The sequence below is a fragment of the Podarcis erhardii genome (assembly GCF_964252035.2).
Source record: "Podarcis erhardii genome assembly, chromosome: 4".
Lineage (NCBI taxonomy): Eukaryota > Metazoa > Chordata > Lepidosauria > Squamata > Lacertidae > Podarcis > Podarcis erhardii.
This window is the reverse complement of record NC_138508.1, coordinates 105,622,165-105,632,346: the sequence shown is the minus strand read 5'-3', so window position 1 is coordinate 105,632,346 and position 10,182 is coordinate 105,622,165.

The window sequence follows — 10,182 nt, the reverse complement described above, 5'->3', positions numbered from 1 at the left end:
GCTATGGCCAGCACCACCCCAAGGGCTTGAACTCACAGTATACAAATGATTTCACCATATCCCAGGCCACTTAAAGCCAGATTGAATTTTCAAAAGCCTTACACCACTGGACTGGGTTTGATGAGTCTCCAGATCAGATGGAAAATATAAAGGTCACCAGGCTTTTTTAAATAAACTCCCTAAAGCAGAGTGCACTTAAAACCTCCTCTAAGGTGGGTTAAAATAAGAGGAGTCTTGCAGCATGTTAAAGACCAGCTCTCTTCTTATAACATAAGCTTTCATGGAGAAGAGTCCAGGAAATTGTAGCCCAAATTGCAGGTAGACAGAAACATGGTTTGGGGGGGGGGGTGAGATGTGAAGGTTGGACTGTAAACAGTTCAAGATAGACATGCACAATACACAGAGAGTGACAATCACATTACAGCTGAATGGTGACCATTCACAAAGCAATGTTGCTGCTCAGTTAATTAGTAATCACATTAGCACATGTGAGATAAAAAACAACAACTCCTCATTCTGTGTATTCAAGCCACAGGAGATGAAATTGAACTTTTCCATCACTGGTAATTCAGAGTTTACTCCTTCTGCAGATGGGGGTGGGGGTAGGCAGGTGATGAAGAATGGCTTCCCCAAGGCCAACTAGTATGTTCATGATGCAACAAGATTTGAACCAGGGACTTTTTGACTCACATGCCTAGCCCTGCCCAGGTAGCGGAATTTTTGGAAGCAGAAGCTGGAGATCCCGCCTGGGCTCTTCTTCTCTGGGGTGACTCTTGGTCATCCTTGCACAGGACTCTGCTTTGGAGCTCACACGACAGCTCAGCTGTGACGCCTCCTTGCCAAGCTGTCGGATGGCACCAGTGAGTCAGCAGCACTCACAGCGTGGAATGGTCTAAATATTTTGATTGAAAGCCTCTATTCAGAGAGGCAATCCACAACCCACCAGAACAGCCCACAGTTTCTTTCTTTTTTCTCCCACAACATATGTCTGAGCCAAATTAGAGCAATATTTCAGAGTGGCAGCAAAATATATTTACATATTTAATTTTAAATAATTTACGTTGCCTTTTGCTAACGCAGGCTTTACGCAGGCTGATGTGTTAAGCCTCCCATGATTTACTGACTGCAGACTTTATCAGTATTGCATCTTCTTCCTATGCAAAAGGGAGAGAAGTGCCCTCAGCCATTGTCTGCCAGGCTATTCTCAAGGCATGGAATCAATAACCAAAAGAAGCAGAATGAAGGTGGACCAAGGAGTCACTCCCAATGCTCTAAGCAGAGGCTGGCTGGCTGGCTATCTGTCATGGATGCATTGCAGAAGGTTGGACTAGATGACCACCGGATCCCTTCCAACTCTATGGCAGGAGACATATGCACAAAGATTCATTCTTATGGAAATTGGTATGATTGGATGACTCTCTCCATTGTGAATGCATGTTTAATTTCCCACCAGCATCCTCATTCATGCAAATTAATCTGCACCACAGAATTAAACTGATTTAATAGTAATTCCTTTGTGAAGTTCTACGCAAGAGGCTAGAAGCATCTAACAGAATTCTCACCACCTTCAACATCTAATAATAACAAATAATCACTTCTAAATTGCTTAGATTTCCAAAGTGCAGTACAGGTACAGACTGACCCTGCCCAAGGCTCGCAATCTAATAGACATTATGCAAAATGAAAAGGAATGGGGAGGGAAGAGGAGGAGGAAAGCCATGAAAAATAAGCTTCCATCCTTCGTAGTGGAGTCATAGAATCTTAGAGCTGGAAAGGACCCCAAGAGTCATCTAGTCCAACCCCCCTGCAATGCAGGAATCTCAGCTAAAGCATCCATAACAGATGACCATCCAACCTCTGCTTAAAAATTTCCAAGGAAAGAAAGTCCATAACCAAGGGAGACCATTCCACTGTCAAACAGCTCTTACTGTCAGAAAGTTCTTCCTGATGTTGAGTTGAAATCTCCTTTTAACTTGAAGCCATTGGTTCAAGTTCTCCCCTCCAGAGCAGGAGACATCAAGTTTGTTCCCTCCTCCATGTGACAGCCCTTGAGATATTTGAAGATGACTATCATATCTCCTCTCAGTCTCCTCTGTTCCAGGCTAAACATACCAGTTCCTTCAACTATTCCTCATCAGGCTTGGTTTCCAGACCCTTGATCATCTTGGTCTCCCTCCTCTGCACACCTTCCAGCTTGTCAACACCCTTCTTAAATTGTGGTGCCCAGAACTAGACATAGCATTCCAGATGTGGTCTGACCAAGGCAGAATAGAGTGGGATAATATCTTCCTACAGGATTAAGAAATTAAAGGGAAAGTGGAACTTACTTACTTACTTACTTACTTACTTATTTAATTTTTATCCCACTCTTCCTCTATGAAGGTCCAGGCTTAATGTACTGGTTTATCCCATGTTTTCTTCACAACAATTCTGTGAGGTATGTTAGGCAGCGAGATAACGACTTGCCCAGCTCAGCCAACAAGATTCACAGCTGAGAATAAATGTTAACTCAAGTCTCCCCAGTAAAGTTTTAACATTGTAAGTAATTACTATTCTAGGATAAGTAAGCTATTCCAGAAACACAAGACTCATTCATATGAATGCACTTGTTCATATGAATGCTATGCTCTCCAAATACCCAGGAAAATCTGATGGGCAATATCTCTCAGGGTAACGCTAGCTAAACAGATACATTTTTTTGTGAAAACAGAGGATTGTTGCTTTGGAAATCTCATTCTTATGGTTGTACACTCACCACTGAGGGAATATTGGGTCACACTTTTGTTTTCCAGTCCTAAGTGTCATATTGTAAATAGTATGTTGCCAACAAACAAGTCCATCCCACTCCCATTTAACCAAAAGGGTTTTTTTGTCACTGCCCTCTCCTGATGAGAAATAAGACCTTAATTAGAGTGTACCAGAGCTTGCAGCCAATTGACTTGAGCTGAGATGGATGTTCGCGGTGCACAGTTTCAAACACACAATCACTTCCACAGCTTCCAGATTTGCAAGGTAACTGGTGCTGCATCCTATCTGATAACCCTTCCTTTCCCCCAACATAAAATGATTTTAAAAAGGCTTTCAAAACTTTAAGTAAAATAATCTGAGAATAGATAATAGAGATTGGAGAATACTATATACAAATACGTATTCTATAGATACTATAGAAACTCCATGTTGGCTCCAGACTTTAGAGGACTCTTGGGCAAGAGGTTTTCCGTGGGGCTCCTCCCCTGCTGAGTGGGCCTGCTTTCTTGCCCCTGTCACTGCTGCTCACACCAGAGTTTTCTTCCTCAGCGCCCAATGGAAGCTGCTCCTTCTTCTTGTCTCGTCTCTGATTTCCTGCTTGGAGAAGCTGGCAAACAGACAGAAGCAGCAAGGTGGAACATTAAGGCTGGAAGGTGGTTCCGTTGGTCAGCAGGGGGTCTTGGGAATGCCCCCACAAAGCTGAATCCTGACCCCTGTGATGCTGAAATTCATTGCACTAATGTAGGTTTTGTACTAGGCATATTTGTTTACATCGATAAACTAAAGTACTTTAAGCCATTGACTTCCACACCACCACAAACAGTGGGACAGTCAGCATGTATCTGAAAATTAGCATTATCCAACCACTAACTTCATGTGAATCAGAATTTCACTGTAATATTTTTGGTGGGCCCAATGCATTTCAAGGAGTGCTTTGTTTTTTATTTTTAAAATCGTCTGAGGAGGCTTTGCTTTGGGTCAAACCTGCTAGGGAAGATGGATCAACAGGGAGTTTAGGGAAGGCATTTCCAAACTGCAGTGTAACGCCCCAGGAATTTTCTCCATGGAGAGGCCTGCACGGCCACATTTTCAGCATCCCATGCTGGGTCTCATATAAATGGGAGATGGTGGGGTGGGTAGGGTGGCAGTACTCAGCTGACCTGCTGCTTAACAAGTTACAGTCACAAGAACAGGACATACCTTTACATGTAGAGAAATAAACTGGCTCCGATTCCAGCCGTAGTCAGGAGCAACTAGTTAAATACAAATGGTGGCGCTAGATGTGGGGATGCACCTCAAAAGTTGTATCCAGCCATTCAGTAAAAGTAGGATAGGCATTTTGATGGACGGAGAACTCCTTCATGCCTGTGCTTGACCCAAATCAAGATGTGTGCGGGTCTCTCTTCCTTGATCACAGTAATTGCTTCATAGAAAATGCTCACAGATGGCCCTTGCATATTAACAAAGTACATTTTTATCTGGCTCAACACAAGGGGTGGTTTAATTCAAACAAATGCATGTCATTAGGTATTTGCAGGCTCAGGAAACCTGCCATTTTCAATCTGAATTGAGAACATTTCATTCTTACAAGGCAAAGGTCAGAAGAGGTCATTGTCCCTTAAAGAATATAACAGTAGGTAAGTTTTTAAAAGATGCATATTCAACAGATTTCTGAGTAATTAAGTTTTGCATTAAGAGTTCAATAACCTCTGCATCAATTTGATGACCCGAGGTACTTCCAACAGTCAGGAAAGCAAATGCTATATTTCAGAGGAATTCACATCAGTATTGTGGCCTGCATCAATCAATATGGTTTTCACTTTACAGCCAAATTAACTAACCTTCTGGGCTAGCACTTTACATTAAGTTTCCCAAATATGCATTTAATTAAGGTTGAATGTGACCATTTCTAGATGTTGGCTATTGACTACTCCTCAATAAAGAGTGAAATGGAAAAGCACAACCCTTAAGAGGCAACATTTAAGCCTCAATAAATGTGCTGTAGAAGTTTTCTATATTTTATTCATGTACAATAACAGTCTGATCAAATCCATATGACAACTCAATGGGAAGTTTAATTTAAAATGCAACTCTTCTTCCAAACAATTCTGCCTGCTATTTTACAGCACAATGGACTCACCAATGAGGAAACACATAAATGATGTGGGCAATTATCCTAAGTTACCCATTTGGAAAACTTAAAACTGTTGTACATATTAAATTAAAACAAATTGTGCAGTATGGGTACAACTTACTCATTTTCTCTGCAAATGCAAATCTTAATTTGAATATAATTTTTGGATATTAAGCTCTGATCTTTTAACTAAGCTGCCCACTCTCCACTTTAGAGCAGATTTATGCCACAAGGTGCCATAGGAAGGCACTGGACATAGTAAAAGATCCATCACATCCTGGTCACTGTCTCTTCGAGCTCCTGCCATCGGGACGGAGATACAGGATGATGAAGACAAGAACGAGCCGTCTCAAGAACAGCTTCTTCTCCAGAGCGATCTCGGCCCTGAATGGGAAGCCTGGACTTTGAAAATCATCTAATCTCCCTTGCTGTATTATACTGTATTGTTTTAATTAGTGTTCTTTATAGTTGTTCTGATTTTGTGTGGAGTGCCCTACCTGGGTGGATGGAGCAGCCAAGTAATTTCGTTGTCCCCGAGAGGGGGCAATGACAATAAAGATATATTATTATTATTATTATTATTATTATTATTATTATTAAGACCACTCAGTCTAGGGCATTCCCATTAAGGACAACTAGGCAATCTATTGCTGGAAGATAGCGTTGTTGAAATTGCCCTGTTTTCCTATGGCAAAGTGTCAGCAATGTATCTTTCTTTCTTTCTTTCTTTCTTTCTTTCTTTCTTTCTTTCTTTCTCCCATATTCTTGGGCCTGAGAACTTTGCCAGGAGTCCTTAGCATGGTTGTTTAAAGGCATGTTGGCTGCCGAAGGAGTTTGCATAGGAATCCCTTCCCTGGATGAAGGGGACAGGCTTCCTCTTAAGGCTGGGGGGGGGGGTGTTCCATGCAAACCCCTTCCTGAATCTGGAAGGATTTGCATGGAATTCTGCCTAACTGAACAGGATTTAAGCCCTACTCATCAGCTGATGGGAGAGTGTTAAATCCTGGCCCTTGGTTGTGTGCTCCGAACATCTGTGTGAGGCCAATGCAAGATTTAACCCACTCATCCCTCTCAAGTGATGTCAGCTGATTGTCAAATGGGCGTGGTTTGGGGAAACTGCCTCCCCACAGAGCACATTTGTGACAACAACGGTTGCTGCTGCCATAATGTCTAGTTAGGTTCTTGTTTTTGTTTGTTACTACATTATGTATTTTTGTGCTTTTATATTGTAAACTGCCCTGTGATCCTCCAATGAAAGGCAGCATAGAAATTGATTGAATAAATATAAGAAATAACATGAGGATAGGATCTGATTTTAATATCAAAAGGGGCACATGGGTTTGGGGAGCTCATCTCTTCATGGTCAGATCCCTGAGCCCCTTTGTTTCTCTGCCTTTACTACCAGGTCGATTGGGAGAAAAAAATTATTTGGCTGTGGTTAGGAGGGAGGTTCAGCTTCTTCACCTGTGTGCCCATTTTGATCTTAAAAGCAGCCCTCACCCCATGGGCATAGATCCACAAATAGTATTGAAAAGCATTGAAAGTACTCAATTAACTGAGGTTCTCCCCCCCCCCAGCAGAAGCTTGCCCATCCCATCCCCTGTAATGTATTTTTTAAATTTTAAATTATTATTTATACCCCAGCCACTCTGGGCGGCTCCCAAAAGAATATTAAAAGCACAATAACTGTCCTCTTACCAGGTATTTTTACCTTTGATTTCCCCAAAAAGCTAAACAACTTTGGCTGCCCCCCCCCCCAGCAAAAATCCTGGCTATGCCCATGTCCCCACCCCTTTGTTTATTATTGGCTTTACGCCTGAATGTGGGGGGAGATGTGATTTAGCAGTTGTGGTTGGTGCCTTTGCATCTAGTTTAGCCTGAAGGTGTTTCAGTGTGCTGGGGAGTCAGAATGGACAGCAGCTTCTTGTTGAGCATATGCTCAGCACGTCTGAACTGCTTTGCAGGGCTTCCCTGGCATAAGTGAGGGGTGAACTCACCGTGTAACAACATTAGCTATTGCCATAGAATCAAACTGTATTAATTGAAGTGTACTAACTGTGATGACACAACTGTTCAGTCGAGCTCATGTTTAATGAAATTTTAAACATCTAGAGAGATTGGTCAAGAAACCTTCTGTTTGTTTATTTATAAGAACAAAGACATTATCAGTACTTAGCAAACAGCAGGAGAGACAATCGAGATAATGAAGAGTGCAGATTATGTTAGCAAAAACTAATAAAAAATGCAAAAAGTGCCATAACGAAACTGGGCTTGAAAATAAGTTTCAAAAATCTGTTGGTGAACTAAAGCATCAACTTGTGTAACTTGGTGTTCATGCTCAGAAGTTCTTAGTATGTTCTAGGGCCCTGTACGCCTCAGCGAAATGCGTGTAAGTGGGGAGCCCCCTGCAATGCAGCTTCCCACCCAACAGCTGTTGAGCAGGGTAGTGTGGCAGCAGTGAGAGCTCTCATGCATCATTTTGGAGCCTTTTCTTTATTGACTTTTGGCTCACTGACATCCTCTTCAGGCTCTGGGGAGGGTCTCCTCATGAGCCACAAGGACTTTCCAGCTCTCTCCTGCCATTTCAGGTTTGAATTGATTGATGGATGGATTGATTGGAATTGTTTATTCATTTTCCAGTGCCGCACATATACACGGTTGAGCACAAGTTGAATGTGTGTAGGGGATGCCTGTACTCTAAAACTTAGGTGTGTCAATGAGTCAAACACACCTGCCTCTCTGATGTGGCAAGCATGCTTGTGGCTGTCTCTTTCAACTTTTGAGGTGTACACATAAAAGACCTTAGATGCACACCTACAAATGTAAATGTAAAGTGTCCTTTGGCCCTTGACTAGTGAGCAAGAATGTTTCTGGTATTTTCTGAGTTTCTAGATTTCTTGTTGCCACTCGTTTTGCAAACTGTTACTATTTTGTGACTGGGAATCAGTTGCATACTGACAAATTCAGGGTGATCAGCTGAAGTGAATTGGGCACTCTTGCCCAACAAGCCCAACAAACAAAGGAAAAATTGCAGTGGCAATTTTGGGTAACATAGCATCATATAAACTGCAAATAAACCAGAATGAATGCTGAATGAGCACTCCCGTACCTATAAAAGATCATTCTGTTTGCAGTAGCTTGCCCTTTTCTGAGACCTGAGACCAGCATAATTTGTGTATTGAGATGCTTGTGAAGAACGTCCAGCAGGCTTTTAGACTGAATTCTGATTTTAGAGTTTTAACTGATTTTTAGTTTCATTATATTACATCTCCTGCACACTGCTTAAAGATGACTGTGATTGAGCAGTATATAAATTGTCAAACTAAATTAAAAAATAAATAAACTGTAGCACTGTGGGAGGGTCTCATGGGGGACTCTGTGGCTACTTCTGCTGTGAGTAGGGGGAGAAATTTGCTCAGTTTGCGTTTTGAACTGACCCGATTCTCTGGCCCAGAACTTATACATGAACTGAAACACAGCAATCAACTGGATTACACACTTCTCTGAGTTTTGCAACACTGTTTCAGTTTTTTAAAAATGTGCACAACATGACTTTTATGGAAGAAATGCATTTTAAACAATGTGTATTTTAGGGGAAGATTGTGTACAAAGTGTATATAATACGTGAACAAAGTTTTAAATACTGTATGTATAAGTGTGTGTGTATCTGCAAATAGGAAGAAAGAAACCTAAAGCTGAGTGCATGTGAAACTGACATGACATCTATCCATCCCTAGCTGTGATTACTCATTTCTAACATCAATAGTGCTCATGTGGACAGGCAGCGTGTATAGGCAGATAAATGCACACTTTAAAGCTGAGTCACAAATGCAGGTGGGATGGTAATGTCCTCTCATTTTCCCATGGAGCAGCACATCTGCCTTTCTTGGCCCTCTCCCTCCCCTCTGCTCCTAGTGCCAAGTGTGGTGCTGCTTCTAACCTTGCACTTGTGTTCTACAGGGAACAATGGTGCACCTCCTTGGAAGGAAATGGCAGCTGCCCTCGGGATTCCAGTCTGGCGCACGGAGAGGATGTAGTGGGAGGGGAATGGTTGCACTTCCTGTTTGTGGGGTTCCAATGACAAAGAGAGTAATTAAAAACACCAGGTTAAAATGAAGCACTTTTATTCCAACAGGAGATACTTCTGCATTTGCTTGATTTTCCCATTGATCTCTGTGTGGCTTTGGGGATAAAGTCCTCTGCATGCTTCCTTAGAGCATATGTGGCTGCATGCAGAGCAGTGATGGGAAGCCCCAGCTGGGGACTTTGGTGCTGTTCTCTCCTCCTGGTGGAGAGTGTGCTAAGCCTCAAGTTTTGAATCCAGCCAATTCTTTTGTTATCCACCCCACACATGTAAGTCACAGGGATTTAATTCCCCCACCAGTGTGCCCAACTTCAGAGTAAACATATCTTAGTATCATGCTGCATTGTGCATACGCTTGGCTGAATCGTGTCCTTTTCTAGTAGGCATGTCAGGCACCACAAAGTCTGGGTCAGCTAGAAGATTAATCATGGAAATATGTGGCCACAAATGGCAGGGACTACATCTGCAAATATGTCAAAACTTTCCCCCCAAGCTTTAAGCTTGCAACAGGATTGCCTTGCTGCTAATTGGTATGTTTTCCTCAGAAGAGTGAAAATTCTAACCTTTTACTTGACAGATATGTGGGTAAAATGCCACATAACAATTTGAAAGCTTATCTACAGTATGCTCTTTACCGTTTTTTGTTTACGCTCGAAACTCACACAACAATATACAAATACTGAGGAGGCAAAAAAGCACAAGCAAAAGTGTAACCTAAAAGGTTGTTTCAACAAATGCTTAAAGAGCCACTGGCAGCTGGTTTTCAGTGATGTTAAAACAAAACTGCTTTTCCTTTTTCCAAAAAACGATAGCAAAATGGCAATATTTTTGTCAGTATGAGATCCCCCCATCCATTATCCCCTGATAAGCAAAGGTTCCCAGTTGCATGGAGGTTTCTAAGTGGGTGCACATGCAGAAGCCTCCTTCAGATCTTCATGCTCACACCTTTAACCTTCATGTGTTCAGGGAAAAGCTTGTGTGTTCAATTCAAGCCTTTGTGTAAGCTTGCTTGCTACCAGTGCTTTCTCCACATGGAGATCACTTGATGATCTAGTGAAGTATAAGATTCATCAGACGTTTTTAGTGTCCACCTCAACCACATTAATATACCATTCCCCTCATGTGTTTATATATGTGGCACCACTATGTATAAAGCATGAAACATAAAGGGTTATTTAAAAACATGACTCCATAATTTCAGCAAACCAGTAGCACC